The sequence below is a fragment of the Ictidomys tridecemlineatus genome, chromosome 8 (assembly GCF_052094955.1).
Source record: "Ictidomys tridecemlineatus isolate mIctTri1 chromosome 8, mIctTri1.hap1, whole genome shotgun sequence".
NCBI classification, from domain to species: Eukaryota; Metazoa; Chordata; class Mammalia; order Rodentia; family Sciuridae; genus Ictidomys; species Ictidomys tridecemlineatus.
Genome location: NC_135484.1, coordinates 65,510,977 through 65,534,044, shown reverse-complemented (window position 1 = coordinate 65,534,044; position 23,068 = coordinate 65,510,977). Strand labels below are relative to the sequence as shown.

General features: G+C 33.4%; 1 long non-coding RNA gene across 1 annotated transcript in view; it reads right to left on the bottom strand.

Annotated features, from left to right (window-relative positions):
• LOC110599461 (uncharacterized) overlaps positions 1-15,391 on the bottom strand; it is a 76,972-nt gene extending 61,581 nt beyond the window's left edge. Inside the window, exons 1-3 of the long non-coding RNA XR_013424997.1 lie at positions 15,172-15,391; positions 7,992-8,082; positions 164-222 (exon numbers count right to left, since the gene is read on the bottom strand). This is a non-coding gene — a long non-coding RNA (uncharacterized LOC110599461). The remainder of the gene's footprint in view (positions 1-163; positions 223-7,991; positions 8,083-15,171) is intronic.
• Positions 15,392-23,068: the final 7,677 nt, after the last annotated feature.

Genomic DNA, 23,068 nt, shown 5'->3' with positions numbered 1-23,068 from the left:
TGTTCTCGGTAAATAGATTTGGCTTAGTAAAAACTGAAATCTCATTTCCAGATAAGAGATAGAGCTTTGCCCTCCTTGTATGTATATCCTCTCTATCTTACATCGTAAAAAGGACTTTAAAAAACGGAATACCTTTAACAATAGGTATATTGCCAAAACTTACCAGGAAAATAAGTCCAAGTTCCAGAAACCAGGAGGACATAAATGCCCACAACACAAAATCTGGTAAAATAGAACAAATAAATTATTGTTCAAGGTTCAGTGTTCCTCTGGGATTGCCAAATTATACTATAATGTAAAACATTAAGCCCCCAAATTAAAGGAATATCTAAAACTCAGAATGCTATTTACTCAAACTATAAGTAATTCAAGTTGAAAACTGTTTTATAGTCTATGAATTTAAAAACATAAGAAAACATTTGTATGACCATTTGGCCATCTATTTAATTGGTCAACATATGTTATTTATTTTACTAAATAGCCATGTTTGCAAATGATCATTCAGACTGAACACTGCATCAAATGGTGTCCTTTAAATCTATGTTCCAAATTAATCTAGTGCCAAACACTCATTCTTTGTGTTATTCATTAAATTAAAAAGCAGGTCAGTGGTAAAAACATTTTTAAAATGTTTTGCAAATATTCCCTTTTCAGAAATTCACAATGCGCTTTCATATGTTAAAGCCCTCAAGATCTCCTTCAATAAAAGGGTGCATCTTTATATAACTAAACATGTCTTAAATATATTTTATCACAGAAATTCTATTTTTCTGTTATGGCAATTTACAGAAAAGTGGTATTCTAAATAACACCCTTTTTTAAAATTTTTATTCTAATTTGTTATGTATGACAGCAGAATGCATTACAATTCATATTACACATATAAAGCACACTTTTTCTTATCTCTGGAGATAAGTAGAGTCATTAAAACTTCTGCTCTAAAGTTACGTGTTTTTGTTCTAATGTCACCCAGGTTTGATATCATAAGATATTTGAGTCTGACTGTCCCTTCTTAGTAATTGCATATTCTATGGAATTGTGAGGCATCCTAGTCTGGTCTGGACCCAAGAAGTCAGAGTGACTTCAAATTCATATTCTATGGCTCTTCTGGAAATCAACAGTCCTCTCAGGAGGAAACATCTGCAAGCTATCTAGTCGGGGCATCCTATCTACTTCAGGATGTCTAGTCTAAACACTAAATTAAGAGGAAGCCAAAATGATAGTAATAATTACATTAGTTGTTTGCCAAAACACCTGAACCCATTCAAATTCCTCATTAGACTACAAAATAGAACTCTTTCTCTAGTATATTACATGAGATGATCAAGAAAATTAAAAGTCCATCTTATGTCAGGGATATGTGAATGTTGAAAAATACACTCATCCTGAGTTCAGCAAAAAATAACAATGTACAACAACAATGAATCTATTGAACTAATTTTTTGATCTTGTTTCTTTCTCCTTGCCCTTAATAATCTCCTGCCTCAAATGTCCTTCAGATATGGTCTTGTTCACTGTAGTGAAAAAAGGAAAAAAAATGGAAGAATTTGTGAATTAGAATTGTTGCCACCAAGAAGCAGAGCTAGAAAAGTAGACTGAAGTTTTAGAGAGCTACAAGAAACGTTATTCTAGAAAGTAAAGAATTATGATATTCTACAGGGTAGGCCACAGACAAAGAAATAATATTCCAAAGAAAGAGAAGTGGTAAGATTAACACAGAAAAAAAAAAAGCAAAAGCATCTAGATATGTGCAATGGTGTATCAAACAGGAATGCAGAACATGGCATAGAAAACAGGAGAAAATGTTGGGAAGACTAGAATGAAGGAGTGGCAGGTGGCTTCTATCCCATTTATGCAAGAGAAGCTCATCAACACCAGACATGGATTCTATAAAGACCAAGACCTACAAGATGTCATGGACTCTGGGAGAGATTGAATAAAGAAAAAACTCAGAAGCTTAATAATTACAGTGGAGTTCAAAGGTGAGATCATCTCAGAGTCTATGGCAGAGCCCCTTAATAGACTTGGCTTCTATTTTGACAAGTCTCTAAGCTTGTAGATGATACTCTAGAAATTCCTAGATAGTAAAAGAAGGCCAGAAACTCTGAATTTTCTAACATCCCTTAGCTTGGCAATCTGGCCAAGTATAGTAATTTACATTTCCTGGTTGTAAAGATGCTTCCAAGACAGAAATTTATTCCAGTAAAGCTATAGACAAATGTTGGAGTGTTTTTGAAAACTGCATTGTCATCATCTCACATCAGATGAAAACTTTCCTGGAGAAATAAAATGTTCTTAACTGCTTTCTAGAGGAGAGGAATTTGCTCTGCTAGAAGTATATTTTCACAGAAGTGGCCATATAATAGATATATAGAAAAGTATTTATCCAAAGCAAAATAATACGCAATATTCACCAAAGTATCTTTCTTCAAAATTTAACAATTGAACAGGGATTTTCATCCTCTGTACTAAACAAGCTTTAGGATATATATTTCGGAAATAATTTTCACTTCCAACCAAACAAGACCAATGAAATAAGAAGATAAGTGCTTTCCACACACCCAAATCAGGAAAACAGACAACTCTAATTATCATTTTAACATAAAATCACTCCAAATTATGTCTGTTCTGTGTTTATGTGTATGTGTGTATAAATCAGTTTAGAAACTGGAATAATACAGTATAGTTCAGATTTCTCAATCCAGCCCTTGTGAATTGCATTTTCATATTTAAGTTATGAGAATTTCTACAGTTTGTAAGGTGGCCATTCAAGTCTATTTTCTAAAATGGCCAATGAGCAAACAAACTATATCTTCAATCAGATCAGGATGTCTAGTCTAAACACGAAATTAAGAATCATGGTTTAAATTTTCTAGTAAACGAAGCCAAACTAATGATTTTCAATAAGTTTGAAATATGAAATTACCCAATTTTGTCATTCTAGTCAATAGTTATTTAATAAACCATTCAGATTAAAATATTTATTCCATCTGAGAAGTAAGAACAGTCAGAGGAGAAACTGACTTTAGTTACAATATATATTTCAGCCACATTATGCAGAGAACACTGTACAGTTTGTTTTTAACTAATCAGCTATGGATTTCTAAATACTAGATAACTTCATAAATTATACTCTATAGTCACTTAATTTGATGGTAAAGTTATTTCTAGTTTGGCCTCAATTTATGTAATTTTCTTAACTCATAAAATTGACCTAAAAGTTCTAATATTTAATTCACTTCAATCAGCAAAAATGTTCTAATCAAAATCTTATAAGCCTTATCGTTAACTTGTTTATTAATTAAATTTTAAAATAAAATAAAAATGCACCATTTTATTAAAAGAGATTAAGCACATTAATAATCTCTGTAACATTAGTTTTGTTATTAAATCTATTATCTTTCCAAACCCAGTGGTGCATGTCTGTAATCCCCAGCAGCTCAGGAGACTGAGACAAGAGAAACCAAGTTCAGAGCCAGCTAGCCACAGCAAACTAGCAAGTCCCTAAGCAATTTAGCAAGATCCTCTATCAAAAAAAATTAAAATGAAAAAGGGACAGGGGATGTGATTCAGTGTTTATGTGCCCCTGGATTCAATTCCTGGAGGAAAAAAAAATCTATTTTCTGATTTCCAGCTTTTAAATATAAAGCGTAAGTATGTCATGCTTCTAAGGATCTAAGTAAGATACATGCATGTGTTTGTGTGTGTGTGTGTGCGCACTTGCGTGCACTCTCCAGCTGAACTCAAGGACAATTTATCACTACACTATATCCTCAGTACTTTTTAATTTTGAGAAAGTCTTGCTAGATTCTGATCTTGAATTTGTGACCCTCCTCCATCAGCCTCCTGACTAACTGAGATTGCAGGCCTGTGCCACCATGTTCAGCAGACATATTTTCCATTTTAAAAGATGCATGTTTCCAAGGCTCTAAGTAAGAGATAAGAGGGTTTTTTTGTTTGTTTGTTTGTTTGTTTTGTTTGTTTGTTTTGAGACACAGTCTCACTAAGCTAATTCTCACTAAGCTAATTTAAAACTCCTGGGTTCCTACTTCAGCCTTCCCAGAAGAAGGGAGTACAGATACATGCTACTACATCTGGATCAAGGAAAAAGGTTGTTTGTTTGTTTGTTTAAGCTAATAACCATTTGTCCAATTGAGTTAAAATAAATCCCAAGGCAATAAAAAACTTGAGGATTTACCAAAATATTTGGTTCAGTGAAATTTATGATTGGAGTATTTCTGGAAAAAATAATAAATAATAAGAAAATGAACATGAGTTAAGATAAGCTGAAAAGATAATTTGTCATGGCTTAGAGAACTCAAGTTGCTGGGACTCTTGGGAAGCCTACAGGAAACTCTGCAGTGTCAGGGTGCAGATATTAAGTAAGCAACTGTCAGTATCTGCACAGGTTTCCTAATATTTGAGTCTATGTTTTTGTGTGTTCCTCTGTACGGGTCCATAGCTGTGGTTTTAATGGGGGGAATACTTTTCTCAACTTCATGCTTCATTCTTTCCTCTGGATAAGTAGAAATATTGTGTTTCTCAATGTACATGGAGGGAGATTGACAGCGCCTCATTCAGGGTGAACAACTTGGGTCGAGTCACATACAAGCAAGCACTATGTATTTTCTACTTAGGCCAGCTATCCTTTCTGTGGGTGAGTACCCAAAGATAAGAAGTATTGATCTAGACAGACTTGCCACTAATAACTACATAAAAAACCTCTGTTAGAATGCTCTCAAAGTTTGCATCCTACAATGATTCCAATAGTTCTGACCTCAAAATAAATTTTGTAGTCAAATGAAAATGATTGCAATAGTAAATAATGCTCAGGATTTTCAATGAGATACACAGTATCCTAAGTTCTTCACATGTATTCTTTCATTTAATCCTCACAAACACTAATGTTCTACCATTAGCTCCATTTTCCCAATCAAAAAATTGGGAAAGTCGTCCAACAGTTAAAAAAAAATGACAGGGCTGAAAATTCTAGCTGGAGGACCTCAATGTTCAACCACTAAATTCTAGTTAAATTAGGCTGAACCAGTGATGGATTTCTTACTGCCTTTTATATGTGATTATGAATTATAAATTTCCTAGAGCATTATATACCATAAAGTTTCTAAAACTTATAAAATCTTTTTTTTTAATTTTTGTGAACTACCTAAAGTCAGTACTAGGACATATATTTGGAAAATATTGCTCTTATTTGATTTTCATTCTGGGTTAATAAAATAATGTTAAGAAACAATTGAGTCATAAGGAAACTAAAGAAAGATTAAGTTATATTTATTTTCTGTTTACAATGACTTGAACATTCCTTCTGAAATTTGTAGTGATACTTAATCTCCAAATTTATAAGTTTTTGGTATTTGTAGGTAGGCCATGAGCCAGGCAACTGGGATTAAATCAATCCACCATGGTTGAGTCTTTATGCAGCAACTTCTGGCTGTAAAGAGGAGGAATAAAAATCTAATTTGACCCATACTTGCTTTGCTTGCCATATGATATCTTTTACCATGCTATGACACAGCAAAAAGATTTCATGAGATATGGACAGGATGTCAGAACCATGCTCTTGAGCTTTCTAGCCTCTTGTGAGATAATAAAACCTTTATCTAAATTACCTCATCTCAAGTATTCAGTAATAGCAACAGAATAACCATCTAAGGCACCAGTTTAATTTCAATTAGCTATAGAATTTCTTTCATATATATTCTAAAATCAATGTGTTAAGATGGGTAGATAAAATCAAATTTTGTGCAAGAAAATCCTTTCAATTATTAAAAAAAAATTAATAAAAGTAAGGACAGAAAGCAGCTCATTCTCAAACAAATAAGTGTGGGAAAAACATCAACTAGTCCATGTATGGGGGCATAATTCCCCACCAATTGTTAGCTCAAAGAAATAGTTACTTAGGGAAGTATAATTTAGTTAAATTCTTTGGTAATAAATTTACAATTATTCAAAATAAAAACTATGGAAACAGCTTCTTTCTAGAAGTATTTTATGAAAGATAATCAGTGTCCCTCTCACCAAACAGAAATTTGCTCATCTAATAACATTCTTTTAGTCCTTACTGGATGCAGGAAACTGTCCTACATTTTTTGAAAACCATAGGTGAATAAGATTTAAGAGCCAGTAGACTAAATCACACACCTTTCATGAATTATCCCCAAATAGGTAACTCAGACACTCAGGAGAGAACTCACGATCAGACAAAGCAGAATGAGAATTAGACAGGGGTCTCCAGAAAGGACACGGCATTAAAACTGGTCAGGTTTTTGGAGAAGAAATAAGTAAGAAATGAGTAAATTCTAAGAAAAGTGTACATCATGACTTAAGTACAGCATGGGAAGTACAGAGAAGAAGAAAAAATTATTCAGTTTCATGGTGGCCTAGGTATGTGAAAATGGAAAAATAAGCAGTGAGATATGATGGGTCAGTGGAAACCAGGGATTCTCCACAGCGAACCCACCAAGCAGGCAGTACAGGGTGGCAGTCATGAGCATAGGCTGGGGAGCTGGGAAAATACCCTCCTGCTTTCAGCAGCCATGATTCCCAATTGTCAGCAGAAATTTGCTCTCTAGGGATCATTTGACAAATTCTGGAGATAATTTCATCTTTTAATTACCTTAATATGGTATTTAATGCTTAATATTAAAATAATTTAAAATATTTAAAGTAACATTTTGTTAAGGTCTGTAGACAAGTCAAAATAACACGTGGTATTTTGCCAGAGAAATGTTAGAGTTCGTAAACAAGTCTGGATGGTGCCTGGCAAAATGCCAGAGGGAGTGGTTTGAGAAGTAACAAAAGCGAGCCATTAAGTGTGGAGATTCCTTATTGGTTGACTGATGTATCTAGTTATTGCTAATTAAGATAAGCTGTGCAAAATGTATAAATAGCTCTGTTGTCCTACAATAAAGGGCTCCCTCTCCTGCTGTATCAACGTACACAAGTTATTCGTACCACCCCCCCACCCCCCACTCCCCCCCAGCTATTCTGTTGCAGCTGGCAACATTTAACATTTAAGTGTTTAACATTTAAGGCTAACATAGCTACAACACACAGCTTATAAATATTTAAAGAGGAAAATATTATGGATTTCATCCCTGAAATCAATACACTGAATGCTTCAGGAAAAACGTTTTTACTGAACTTATCTAAAAAGCAGGATGAGTAATAATGATCATCTTCTTTAAAAATCATTAAATGAATAGGTGATAAAGAATTTTAAAGGTGAAGACACTAAAAAAAAATATGAATCCAATGCTTCTAACATGATGATTGAGAAAATTTTGGTTTGAGGAATCATCACATCGTAAATTGGTTACCACCAAAAGCCAGGCAGTTATTGTTTTGTTGTTGTTGTTGTTGTTGTTTGTTTGTTGTTTTAATCTATTTTAAACATCATTATAAGTCTTGATTGACAAAAATCAACCTCTAGGATCAATTAACAGTATAATTCTGTTTAACTTCTCTGTTTTTATTTGGAATCCAAAAAGTCAGTCACAGCCTCATAATAAGAGGAATAAAAGAAAGGTTCTCATTCAGACTGCCCCTATATCATCTGAGTACCCACAGTCCACTTTCAAGCTCTGCAGCCTAATGGTGAACTCAGAGACCTCGAAGCAATAAAAATCTTTAAAGGAAGATAAATGATCTGGAGCTGCCAATTATTTATATAAGTAATTTTTCTGATACATTGTCCTTTACACAAAAGTAAACAGGTAAATTAGACTAATCATGGATTAGCAAATATAATCCCTTCTGAAAAGCCAACAGAAAAAGATACAAAGACCCCTGAGTTAAGGAGACAAGTTGGTAGTTTGGAGAGGCAAAGCAATCATCTGTATTTGCAGAGCAGAATACCAAGTTAAAAAAAAATGAGAAAGAGAGAGAGAGATCCAAAAATATGCACGAGGTCCACTATATTCAGTGGGGTTCCACTGAGTGCTCAATTAATCAAAGACCAGGGAAAAACCTACCTGAAAAGGTTAGCCAGTATCACCTCTTGTAATCAATCATTCAAGGCTGGAACTAGTGAGGAAAGAAAAACTTTGAAATTCACCAAATATCCTGTAGAAGAGCACAGTATCTCAGTTAGATGGAAAATCCAAACTACAATATAGGATTCTCTGTTTCTGTCTGAAAATTCTTAGAAACAAGGCTTAGGACAATCAAATCATTTCCAAGTAATGTTGCTGTATCCAAAACAAGGCTCAAGAATGTTTCTAGGAAATAAAAGTACCTATTGTTCAATAAAATATAATGTCTGGCATCAAGTCAATAATTAAATCAAAAACAAAAGAAAGTAAATAATAAAGATGGAACAGACATCAAATAATAAAATGTAAAACTTATGAAGATAATCAGTGAAACTAAAGATTCTTGGAGATGATTTTTAATAAATTGATAAATCTTGGCTAGACTTAACATGGAAAAAAAGAAGACATAAATTACTAACACCAGAAATGAGACAGTTACATGATTACAGATTTAAGAGCTAATAAAAGGTTAATAATGGAATATTATGAACAATTCTATGTCAATAAATTCAACAACTTAGAGGAAACTGACAAATTTATTGAAAGACACAAACTATAAAGCTTGCTTCAAATAATAATAACAATAACCTGTATAACAATATTTATTTTAAAACTTGAATTTGTAGTTTAAAATCTTCCTATAAAGAAATACCCAGACTGTATGACCAATGTGATTCTGCAACCTCTACACTCAGAAAAATGAGAAATTATAACCCATCTGATTCAAATCTATGATATGTCAAGATCATTGTACTGTCATGTGTTACTAATTTAAACAAATTAAAAAAAGAAATACCCAGACTTAGATAGTTTATTGGCAAATCCTACACAAACTCAGAAATTGAAGAGGATATATTTACTGTCTTGATTGCAAGAGGGTTTGCAAGTGTGCATGTAAGTCAAATTTACAAAACTGTACATTGTAAATATATATCAGTTATACCAGAGTAATTTGTTTAGAAAGGTTTTTTAAAAATTATATCCTCAGTAAATAAGCACTGGGCAATTTCCATAGAAAAATGTCTAGCTTTTGTAATAAAATTAAATTAAAACAATGCTGAAATATTATTTTGTATTTCCCACAAATTTTGAAAATAGAAAGATCAAATAAATGCTAACCAAGTTTTAGTGAGACTACTAAATTTATTGACTGCTGGTGGAATTAGCTATTTTTTCCACCAATATGAAAAAATATAGTAACATAATATATAATAATATAGCAACATACTAATACTATGTGTATATACACAAAATAAATGTATATATACTTATCATGCATGTATGCACACACACACACACACACACACATACACCCCAGCTATAAGAAATAGTTTAATACTCCTTTTCCAATAAAATTGGTTTTATCATGTACTCTAACAAAGGAATTTAACACTAAATAAAAGTTATCTGGACCAAGATGTTTACTTCATTATGTAAAACTGAAATAAAATGGAAACAATCCAAATACTAAATATGAGGATAGATTTCATAAATCACATTGAAACTCTTTTTAAGTTAAAAAAATCAATTGAACAAATGAAAATGCAGATGTCAAATTATGCACATTATGGTAACAACTATCTTTAAGTGTATGCTTATGAATGAGTGAGAAAACAAAGTTTGCATGTAATATGTCAAAATAAAATTAGTTTTGTTATAGTAGAGACAATATTGATGATTAAAAATTTTTAATGTTCCTGTTACATTTGTTTTAATATACAAAACAGATTCCACTTGGTCTAAATGTTTCTTGCAATCTAGGTTCTCACAAATTGTCAGGTCTTTGAAATAGTTTTATATTAGTGATGATTAACTTGCAGTAATTCATCTATGTTCTCCCCCGCCCCAATTTTATCACAGAGCTGAACTCACAGAACAGTGTAAAGCCTTATAGTAGACAGAAGATTATTAACATGACATATATCAGTTGAGCTTGGTGGCCATGAATAAGAATATAACAGAAAGATTGCAACAGAAAGTTTCTATTGTGATGGTGTATTCTTAGTGCACATCAGGTACACTTTTAAAAATGTGCACTAAAAATTATAAGATGTATAAGAAAAATAACAAAAATAATAGCAGTATTAATAACAATTTTTACACAAATATCCACAGAAATTTGTATTCAGCAGTTTGATCTCAAGGATTTTCTCTTAGATATTTGAGTATTTGTGTCTAATAGAATCATGTTTCACTAAAGTAAAAATCAGTCTCAAAATTTTTAGGAATCAGTCCTTTTCTTTTTCTCTCTCTGTGTCTCTTTTCTGTCTCTCTCTCTCTTTCCCTCTCCCTCTCCCTCCCCCCATCTCTCTCCCTCTCTCCCACCCCTTTCTCTGAAGGAAATGTCTTTGAAGTTTTTTTATCTGCGTTTATAGTAAGTTCACCAAAGAGCTTAACTTTTTGGAGACTACCCAGTGGTTCAGGAAACTACAAAACATTCACTATTTCTGGTTATTACTAAAATTATTTCTTGAATTGTGTGAAAGGCTGCACCTGTGGGCCTCAAAACATGTTTCCACACTAGGAAAAGTTACCTGGGAACCAACTCTGTGGGTTCATTTTTATATCACTTCTATCATTTCCCAATTTTCTCTTCACCTATAACCTAATCTGTATTGCAGAAACCCATATTGAAATTACTTCAGCTATTTTATTAGATTATTTATCTCAACATGTTGCATCATAATGCATTCTAGGTACATGGTTCCTTTTGTAAATTTATCACAAATTTCTTAAATCTCCTATTTATAAATTTGGAAGACTTTTAGAATTCACCTAATTGAATTTCTCTGAGAATTAAATGAGAATATGTGTTTATAGCATATAGCACAATAAAAATACTTTTCTTCATCATGAACTTCAATAGAGAAAAGATGGATTTCTAACCCAACCTATCAGAGTTAGATGGGTTTTTCAATTAATTAATTAATTAATTAATTATTTGTTTATTTTGGTACTGGGGATTGAGCTCTACCACGAACACAGAGCTATAGCCCCAGTCCAGCCTTTCTTTTTCTTTTTCTTTTTTCTTTTCTTTTTAGTACAGGAGATTGAACCTAGGGGCACTTAGCCACTGAGCCACATCCTCAGCCCTATTTTGCATTTTAGAGACACAATCTCACTGAGTTGTTTAGCACCTTGCTAAATTGCTGAGGCTGGCTTTGAACTTAAGATCCTCCTGCTTCAGCTTCTGAGCGCCTGGGATTACAGACATGTGCCATTATGCCGGGCTTTTCTTCATTTTTTTACTTTAAGACAGGGTCTCCTAAGTTACCCAGGCAGGGCTCCAACTTGCTAAGCTCCTGCCTCAGCATCTTCAGTGTGTGCTATTACAGGTGTGGGTCACCACATCTGGTTTAGTTATCTGTTTTGGACACTATCATGTTGTTAATGGAATCATGATGGAAAACATTATATCATGAAATTTAAGTTTGAGTCATCAACATTATTAAATGTGCCTTTATAAGAACTAAAATGTTTAACCCAAAACATCTTTTCAATATTTGAAACCATTTGACTTTTGGAGGTAATATGTTAACTCCAAACTAACATGACCGTTAATGTTTATATATTAGTGCCTACCTCAAAGTTATTTAAAGCTTATTTTTAACTGAGCTAAAGACTTGAGAACATGAAAAATTTGAAAACTTTGATCAATTACAATTTATAGTCAAGAATAGAGTCTAGAGAGCATAGAACCAGGGAAATTGCTGCCACATTTATGAAATACCTAGATGCCAAATCTATTCCACTAAGTCATTTCCTTCAAAGATGGTCATGAAACAAACATGCAGGTAGAGACAAAAAAGTGAATATATAATACAAAATATCAAAGAGTTAAATAAAAACAGGAATAAACTCACTTGTTCATAAAGTCAGAAATAATCTCAACTATCATCTAGTCTAATTTCTTCATTTTACAAATAAACTAGAATTCAGTGTAGTCAACCAACTTTCTCAATGTTACAAAGCTTACAGTTAGCAGAATCAATAGAGTCTCTTAGTTCCTAGTGCTATGCACACTTACCTTTCACAACATACTTATCATATCAAATAAAAGAAACTAAAAAATGGGCAAAATCCATGCCATTAAGAAGGCTAAAGTGTAATCTGTAAACCAAAGCATAAAAAATATTCAAAACAGTATTTTTTTCTTATTAATTATTAGGAAATCAATTATACTCATGAGCAGCCAGTGGTAGATTAAAATCTCTCTTGTATTACATGTTGAACACCATTATTTTTTCTTGCCCTTTGAGCCAAGTTTCAGCAAAAATTTCCATGTGAATGTAATTGTCATGGAAAAAATAACATTTTAAATAATTATTTTTTATAATTTACCATTTCAATCTAAACAATGAATTAATTTATCCATTCATCTACTATGCTTTGGTTCTTAATTAGCATTAGGTCTTACATTTACATTTCATTTGAAATATGCATAAAAACACTTGTTTTATTAGGAAGTATTCATTTAATTCTTCACTGTAAAAACAATTTTAGTAGAAACTGAAAAATAAAGAGATAAATTCAATTCTTAATCCAACTATCTCCATCTCTTTTCTCAGAGCTAGAAGAGATATTAGAGATTGACTTTCAGAATTAATAAATCAATTATTAATGAATAAACTATGACCTAGAGATTATTCATAGCTATTGGGCTTTTAATTGTTTTGCTTATTCTTTCTAGAGATGGTTCAATATATTTTAACATATGCATTTGAAAGTGTAAAATCCTAGGATTATGTTCTCAAATTAATAACTTCACAACTATAAACACTGAATAATTTTATTGAGAATGTTTTCAAAACAAAACACTTATAATCTAACTTCAGCAAGTATAATAAATAAGATAGGATCTTAGGTGCATTACACCTTACCTCAGCCTCACACCTTAAGCTACATTGCAGAATTTGCTAATATGTATCAGAAACCAGGTCCCATCCTTGAAGAAATAAAAAACTTGATGATTGAAATAAATCAGAGAGTGATAAAAAATGATAGGATAAGTGGAACTAAATCTTTTAGAAAAAAATTTGATATGTAAAATATAGAGGTGACATTTTTTGAGAAGGAATAAGTATATCATGAAGACAGGTGGTTATAATGGATTAAAGAGAAACTCAGAAGCATAATTTACTAGAAACAAAGCAACAAAGTCAGATTTAAACATGACAGAGGGAGAGGCTTCTTCAAGCATGTAATTAGCCTGGAGGTCCTGGTGGTAAAGTCAAATGAGGATAAAAAGACTTCTTTTTAATAAAAGATAAGGAAAGATACTTTTTGCTCAGACACCAGATGGCAAAATCAGCAACCATGGAGCTTCCTGTACACCCAGGACTCTCAGCATCACAGGTAAAACAGGATAATCAAGCAGTCCTATAGAAACACCTCAGATTGGAAACACACACACACACACACACACACACACACACACACTCATACACACGTAGATTGTGCAGGCAAGGCAGGAGTGTGGACAAAAAACAGTCAAATGAATACATTCTTTCCTAACATGCAGCAGTTGCCTTGCACTGCTTCCCTCACCCCATTTTTATTGATGTATTATACTTGTGCATAGTGGTGAAATTTGTTGCTACATATTTGTGCATGTACACAATATAACAATAAATCTGGCCAATATAACTCCCCAGTACTTCCCCACTCCCTCCCCTCCTTCCTCCCCCTAGTCCTTTTCCTAAACTACTTTTCTTTTAAAAGATATACTTCCACTTATCCTCTCATTTTTATTCTCTCTCTGATTTATATCAATCATCAAGTTTCTTCCCTCTTCAAGGAAGGTGGGGTGGGGGGATTTGCAGAGCTCTCAACAGTTCTCACCTACCTTCTAATCCAGTCCCTCTCCCCATCCCATTTCAGTCTCCCTTTCAAGGTCTAGTAGTTCAGGATGTTCATGTTACAGGAGACTGGTTCAAACCTATCAATGCCAAAGCATTAAAAGTAGTAAAAGTAAAATTCACTAATGAGCCAAAGCAAAGGAGCAAGAGCAAACACTGAGGTATACCCATTTTTTACCAAAATCTTCTTTCTAACTTCAAAAAAGATACTATCTTATATCATAAATCAAAGATAACTGCATTTGGAAAATGGAAAATAATTTAAATTTTCAAATAGTGGATTATTTTCGTAAGTTTAATCACTTGCCTAGAATTAATAAATATGTATTTTGTCAGATGTCCATTGATATTGCAGCAAATTATAATTCATATATTTAATAGATTGTCTTCATAAACAGGTAACAGATACACTCATGCTCTGAAGTCATGTATTGTTCTAGAATAAAGAGATCAAACCTTCTTTGGCTCAACATAACTCTGGTACACATTATTTAGCCTTCATAACGTACCATTATATACTACTAGAAAAATAAGAGTGTTTTCCAGTCTTATCAGTTTTCTTTAAAACTACCTTAAAGATTAAATAAGAAAACTCGTTTTCAAATTAAGAAACTGAGGCCTCTAACTAGAAAATGTGTGATCCCCAAGAATCAGTAACAAAGAGATTATAAACAGTCTGCTAGATGGTGCCTATGGTAATACTGATACACAATATCTCATTCAAAGTCTCACATCACTTAGTGATGTGGTTGAGATTCTCCTTTTACTTTTGATCCAGTAACCTTGAGATTGTACACCACTTAAGTTTTATTACTTGGAAATTACATCTAATTTATCTCCACAAATACATTGGAATCGAATAAATGCAATGTAAATCAGTAATCAGATGGCTTTAACACCGCCTTCTAATTAGACCTGTGGTAATTTGTCTAACAAATATATCACCGTGCAATCAAATTAACGTATATAATAAATTCTAAAGTGGCTCCTTTGCCATTGGAAGACTGCAAGGCATGCTGCATACCAAGTAGTATCAAAGTGCTCTCTGGTCTGAGGCTTTTCTACAATTATTGTTTCCTATAGTTGTGTTCCATGCATGCACGCACACGCATACACACACACATACACACACACACACACAACCTTTGTAGGTAATCCAAAGCCACAAACACACACACACACACACACACACACACACACACACACAACCTCTGTGGGTAATACAAAGCCACAACATGACCATAGATTGTCCATGTACCTACCTTCTAAGTTATGCCTCTGCTGGTAACATCTTGCCGGGGCCCACAAGCTTCTTGCTACTAAAAATTCTCATGGGTTTATTTATAAACTTTCTCAAAGGGCTTCTTTGTCAACCAGAGTAGTCCACCTGACTGTGATGATGATAGAAGTAGGCAGAAGGAGAAAATTGATCAATGCCTCCTTTTTGTACAAGAGACTCCAATATAGACACAAAAGCATCCAGTAGATTAATCCTTTCTAAGCCCATGAAGCTTCATAAACCTGCCTAAAGCCATGTTATATATAGAAGGAGCAGTCTGTCTTCAGCTTTCAAATGCATTTGCTATGTGCCTTCCATTTTTTAGAAGAATCTTTAGCAAAATGGATTTAGTACTTGTGTCTTTCACCATAAATTAATAAATCAGTTTCTTTCTTCAAATACTCTTTACTCAAAAGAATTTAAGACATTGTTTTTCAACTATTGAAGCATTTTAATTATTGCTTCTATTGGTAACTTAAAAAAACATACTGCTAGGATGCATTTTGTTGAATTTATCAGACAAAAATGCCACTTCCTTGTGTTAAATTTTTAGTTAATAAAATAGATTTTATTTAGCTTTAACATAGAAAGGAGAGTTTATACTAATATAGAATACTGTTTATTTGAAGTGTGGTATTATTACTATGGCAATTATTAACAACTACCTTTAAAACTACCAACTGCTATGTGACTACCACATGAATATACATTATTAAGCCTGTCATTTATATTATCTTACTTGATATTAAAAAAATGTATCTGAACATTTCAACCCCAATTTTTAGATGTGGAAACTGAGTATCAGAAATGTTCAGTTGTCTAAAGAGCCTTAACAGAGTGGAACTGGCTTTATCTGACTACCCTAAAGAGTAAACAAGAAATAAGATCTGAAGTGTTCAGCAGGATTTAAGGACTGCTTTTTTGCTTGATTTGGCTATAAATTCAGTAAATATTTTCTGAGATTCTTCAGTGCCAAGTAAGAAGTAGAAATGGATGCCACAGTGAAATGAAAAAAAAAAGGCCTGATTCATACCCTTACAGTTTACAAACTCATAATCACACATATAAATAGAACGTGCCAATATGATGAGTGCTATGAAGACAGAGTAGAATTTCAAGAAAATGGGTATTCACAACATTCCTGGAGAAGTAGAGTAAAAGGCATTTTTAATGAATGGCAAAAGGCCCAGTGATGACAACAAGGCTGGGACAAGAGGAAGCTAAGCAAAGCACATGTGCATATAGATCTGTGGAGAGGTGTAAAGAACCCCCACAGGCAGGAAAGAGAGTCCTTTGGGAATCAGAAACTCTCCTAGGAAGTTCTCATTCCCTTGCACCACTAACCCTCACAACTGTGTTTAAAAGAATGAATTATTGGCCTCATCTCATCCTAGTGGAATTGGAAATTATATGACTAACCAGGCCCAGAGCCAGGAAGCAGAAGGGCTGAGAGTTGAATTCCATTCTGTCTCCTTTGGAAGCTGGCACACTTTCTCCACACTATTGCCCTGCCTTGGGATTTGCCTACTAGACAGGCTGTTTTAGGAAAAAAAAAAAAAATTGAAACCCAGGTAACCATAAACTAAAAGTACTTTCTGACAGGCCTCTGCTGAAAACCTCTTAGCATGACAGGAGCCAGGGATCTAGCAAAAATACCCACCATCCTAATGGGCCCAGTTAATCACTGATTTTCTCTTTGTTGTTGTACCATTGTTTTATTTACTTTAGAATTTCATATAAATGGAAAATTATCACTGACATGATAATGCTGGCATATGAATAATAAGAAACATCAATCCTTGCCTCTGCTTTGTTCAACTCAACACTTTTGAAAGGATTCATTCTCATCACCTCAGTTCTAGGGAAAGCTGCCAGTTATATTGAGTTTCTCCCAAATTACTGAAGACCAGAAAGCTAAACTCATACAATGTAACTGTGTCAATAAGAATGAATATAGCTGCAAAGTTTTCCAAATGAGGTTGTGCAACTGTGCAGCTGCTGAAATAAATTGCTTTCTCCTTGAAATATGAAGAAATTTGAATTAGGAAGTATGGCTCACTTTCATGGCAGTTTCCAATACATCACAAAACTAAAAAGTTCATACAAGATCCATATCCTAAGTTTGTGTAGAAATTCCTCGACAGAAATGATATCCTTGTTTGTGCAGAGCATCTTTTAAAGAACAGAGCAGAATTGTTGGAATCATTATCTAAATTACTTTAAATTCATTGTTTAAACCCTTTAGGAAGCTCTCTACCTCTGACGTCCCAGACTCCAGACCACTGCTTCTACTGAAATGAACTTCTTTCCTATAGTCATTTCTGAAAGACTTCCTCATTTTCCAAGGTTCAGTGTAAATAATGAATATTTTAGGAAGCTTTTCAAATGCCCTGCTGAAAATTCTATTTTCCTCTCTATACTCTCATGAGATATTTCCCCACTTCTACTATTATGCTTATTCCAACGTGACATATTAAAAAGTGTACTATCTCCTTTACTTTCTGCATGGCACACTCTTGAAGGTCATGGATGATACTTTAACTTCCACTATGACATGGGAATTTTTTGATGATCAACAGACTGTCCTTTTCTTAAACATCTAATTCTGTGCAGCTATATCTTTGTTTCTTGTTTATAACTATTTGTCTTATGTTTATAAATTTTGGAGCTATGTTCTATAATGAAAATTATGATGTAGTTATTGTGGCCAAATTTTTTTATTGTTTTCACATAGTACCTACCATGTGCATTTATCCCATTCCAAATTCTGAATAGTCACACATTAAAAAAAAATGTGCAAAACACTTAGACACTGGATCATGGTGTAGATTTGGGCACTTCCATGTGTTCGTTCATTTGTCCCTCTTTCTGGACTGTTGACTGACTAATGTTCCCTGACAAATTATAAAACTGAGCTCATCAACTAAACACTTCTCCAGAAGTACTTGAAATAAAAGCACCATAGGCTGGCTGCAACCAAGTTGTATCCAAATACTTCAGACCTGAAAACCCTTGAAATGGTAGAACAACTTCTTAGCATTGAAGATAATGAAATTGAAGCCAAAGGAGCAGAGAGAATTGCCAGAGTTATTTGGTGACAAAGTTAAGACTCTTAACTCCCTTTTCACTGCTTTTATCACAGGTCTAATATTCACAAAATACAAACTGTTAGCTTCAAGGTCTTGAGAAATTATTTCCACAGTTCTAGAATATTTAAGTATTTCTTTTTTGAAAACTCAACTTTTGGAAGCATAATCTGTGTGTCATAACTTGCATCAATTTTAACCATACAATTCCGAGTTTTCAAAATGTGAATAGCTGCATAACCTCCATAAGATAAAGATTGTTGCCTTCTCACCAAACATTTCCTCTGGCCTTTTTGTGTTAATAACCATTGTACTTGACTGGTCCTGGAGCTACACTTTGTGGTTGTGTGATGGTTTTAGTTTAGAATTTCATATAAGTGGAATCATTTAATGTATAATCTGACTTTATTCACTTAGGATAATTCTTTGAGATTAATTTGGGTTGTTGCTTATATCACTAGCTCATTAGTTTATTTTTAATTAAGAGAATTCTAGACTTCATTTGGATTTCACACATTTTTTCATTAATATCAATTTGATCATTGTTCTGATCACTGCCATGATCAACTGGGAGTTTAAATAAATTGAACTAATTTGGAAAAGAGTGCAGCTATGGGATCAGACAGATGTAGTCTGAGCTGATGTTAATTCCTCTTTTAATTTATAAAGACTGCATGACCTTAGGACTTTATTAAATCCCAGGAGCTTTTGCTTCCTCCTCTGTAAAATAAGAACTATATTCTACAATTCAGAATTGGTTTGTAAATGAATGAGATAATACATGTGCATGTTCAAGTTACAAAAGTAATTCAATAAATGGTCACTGAATAAAATTATAAAATAAATAAGGATAAAGATAGCAAAAAAATTATTGATTTGGCATGAAATACAAAGAATTTACAAAGGATAAAACTAATGGAAATGAAGGTACTCACTCATCAAATCAGAAATATACATTGAACGACTTCTTTATGCCAAGAACTGGTGCTTGTGGTGAAGTATTACCTCCACAAACTTACATTCCAATATGAAATGGAAAATTATATATGTGTGTGTACGTGCGCACACACACACACACATACACACACACACATCTGTAAGGAACTAATAAGAATAGTGTAAAATAATAAAAACAGACTAAGGAGACAGTGGTAGAGGATGCTGTTTTATTTTGAATAGATATATGAGGTAACATGCATAGCAAATCTGAATGAATTGAGAAAGCAAGTTATGATTTGGGTGGAAGGATTTAAACTCAAGCGAAAAAGAGATTAAAATGCTCTGAGGCTGTTGTGAGTTTAATATATTTGAGGAAATTCAAGTAATATTCAAAGTTGAAGTCGAGAGGAAAAGGGTAACAGTGGTAAGAATGAGCCAGAGATGCAACTGGTTAAAGCTGTAAACTTGGAAAGATTTTAAATTTCATGATGGGTGACAGTGAAGTGTTTTCTGAAGGAGAGTCACATGCTTTTATTTGTATTTTAACAGATTACCTGTGCCTTCTATTTGTAATGAAATAAAGATTAATGAGGCAAAGAAGAAATTTGAAAATAAAAAATGGGGATTATAGACAGCTGAGAAGAAAAAAAATTTAAATAGTTTCAAAATTACAATGGAGTAAATAAACAAGGCATATTCTTTTCTTTTTTTGTGCTCAATAAACTTTTTTAATTATTAGTTGTTCAAAACATTACAAAGTTCTTGACATATCATATTTCATACATTTCATTCAAGCGGATTATGAACTCCCATTTTTACCCTATATACATAATGCAGATTCACATCGGTTACACAGCCACTTTTTTACTTACTGCCATACTAGTGTATGTTGTATTCTGCTGCCTTTCCTAACCTCTACTATCCCCCTTCCCCTCCTCTTCCCTCCCCTCCCATCCACTCCCTTCTGGTCTTCTCTCCCTTCCCCATCTACTGTAATTCATTTCTCTCTCTTGTTTTTTTTCCCCCTTTCCCCTCACTTCCTCTTATATGTAATTTTGTGTAACAATGAGGGTCTCCTTCCTTTACCATGCAATTTCCCTTCTCTCTCTCTTTCCCTCCCAGCTCTCATCCCTGTTTAGTGGTGATCTTCTCATGCTCTTCCTCTCTATTCTGTTCTTAGTTGCTCTCCTTATATCAAAGAAGACATTTGGCATTTATTTTTTAGGGATTGGCTAGCTTCACTTAGCATAATCTGCTCTAGTGCCATCCATTTCCCTGCAAATTCCATGATTTTGTCATTTTTTAGTGCAGAGTAATATTCCATTGTGTATAAATGCCACATTTTTTTTCCATTCATCTATTGGAGGGCATCTGGGTTGGTTCCACAGTCTAGCTATTGTGAATTGTGCTGCTATGAACATTGATGTAGCTGTGTCCCTGTAGTATGCTCTTTTAAGGTATTTTGGGTATAGTCCGAGAAGGGGAATAGCTGGGTCAAATGGTTCCATTACCAGCTTTCCAAGGAATCTCCATACTGCTTTCCAAATTGGCCGCACCAATTTGCAGTCCCACCAGCAATGTACAAGTGTACCCTTTTCCCCACATCCTCGCCAGCACTTGTTGTTGTTTGACTTCATAATGGCTGCCAATCTCACTGAAGTGAGATGGTATCTTAGGGTGGTTTTGATTTGCATTTCTCTGACTGCTAGAGATGGTGAGCATTTTTTCATATACTTGTTGATTGATTGTATGTCCTCCTCTGAGAAGTGTCTGTTCAGGTCCTTGGACCATTTGTTGATTGGGTTATTTGTTATCTTATTGTTTAATTTTTTGAGTTCTTTGTATATTCTGGATATTAGGGCTCTATCTGAAGTGTGAGGAGTAAAAATTTGTTCACAGGATGTAGGCTCCCTATTTACCTCTCTTATTGTTTCTCTTGCTGAGAAACAAGCCATATTTTTACCTTTAGTATGACTAATAGCATTGCTAAAGCTTTTACAATATTGATCAAGAAATAGAAAGGGAAAGAGCTTTTTTAGTTGTTCACAAGAATTAAAAGTAGGAACTTAATTCCAGACAGAAGATTAAAATATAACAAAAGAGCATCATTAAAAATTTTAATCAATATATTTAAAAGTTTAGGTTAAACTAAATAAAATTCACCTCAAATTAACTAATAATATAATATTGTCTCAAAAAGCAACAGAAAGACTGAATTTTCTCAGTAAAAAGTTGGAATCAATTTAAAAATCTCTCCAAATAAAATACTGCACAAAAAAATTTAGAGTAAAATACTACCAAACTTTCAAGAAATAAATTATTCTAATTTACACACAATCTTATGAAAGTAGAAGATGTAATGATTCTCCCTGAATAATTATTCCCCAATTCATTTTAAGAAGCTTGTGTGATCTTGATTCCAAAATTCAAAAACGACCATACTGTGGGTCAATATATCTCATGAGTATAGATGTTAAAAGTGAAAGTGAATTCTTCAGTCCTAAAATGGATCAAAAAATAAGTTTGCTTTTTTTCTAACAATAGTTCAATAATTGTTTTGACTTATTAATGATTTTATCCCCAGAAGTCACAAACCATCACTTATATTATCAGTTACTGGTCACACAAAACATCCCTGAAACAATCTGGAAGGGAGGAATAGTGGGAAAGGGGAATGGGGATAGAAAAGATGATGGAATGAGATGGACATCATTACCCTTCGTACATGCATGACTGCACATATGGTGCAATGCTACATTGTGTACAAAAAGAGAAATGAAAAGTTATGCTGCATTTGTGTAATAAGAATCAAAATGCATTCTGCTATCGTACATACCTAAATAGAATTAATTAATTCATTCATTAATTTTTAAAAAGAGTTTGAATAACAGGAGGAGAGCGTCCTTTGGACAATACTTAAGGCTAACTAATATGGATGTATAAACATTCTTTTTTATTTTTCTCCTAAACTTCTTTGGTTTTGATTTCTATCACTGGCAATCAAAACAGACTTTAACCTAATATAGAGTCACCAACCAAACTTTCTACCAAAATAGTCCAAGCTTTATTCTTAAACATCTTTAAAATGGAGCAATAGGGAATGCCCTAGAATGAAACTCCAAATATATTCATAGTGGTATTCTATGTGACAGTTGAACTTTTGACAACTCATAGACTATCTGACCTTTGTTTCCATCTTAAAAAAAAAAAAAGTCTGGAGCATACTTTCTGCCACTGTGAAGATCATGTGGGCACCGGTGTATTATTTTTAAAATGAATATAGCATTTCAAAATTCACAAACATTTCACATATAATTTTCTATTCAAGGATTATAACAATCATGTGAGGTAGTTAAGTCAGAAATAGTTTTGGCATTTTTTTTTATATCAGGAAATGGAAGACAGAGTTTTTCAAGATCAATGTAACCCAGCTAGCCGAGTTGCATAGCTTTCAAAGCCCCATATCTTATCAATTTGATTTGCACCATACTTTTCATCTGTGTCCGTGCTCAGGCTTGCTTTTCCAGTCAAAGGCATTTTCACCCAACATAAATATTTCCATCCTTTTTCAGCCTTAGCTCCCTCCTGAGAATGTGACTAAGCCTGCTTGCCTCTTTTTGAATAAGCTAATCCGGATGGTATTTCAGTTTAAATACTCATTAATTGTAAGGGCTTCATTTATCAGAGAGTGATGTGTTATCTATATGCTCAAGTCCATATTTTCCTAATACCACATTCTACATTCATCTACAGAGAGAAATTTGCCAGTATATCACTGAAATGAGGACATGAAAAAGAAATTATTCTTCATTTTAATTATGTAGCATTAAAATTTGAAAGAGGTAATGCAGTAAT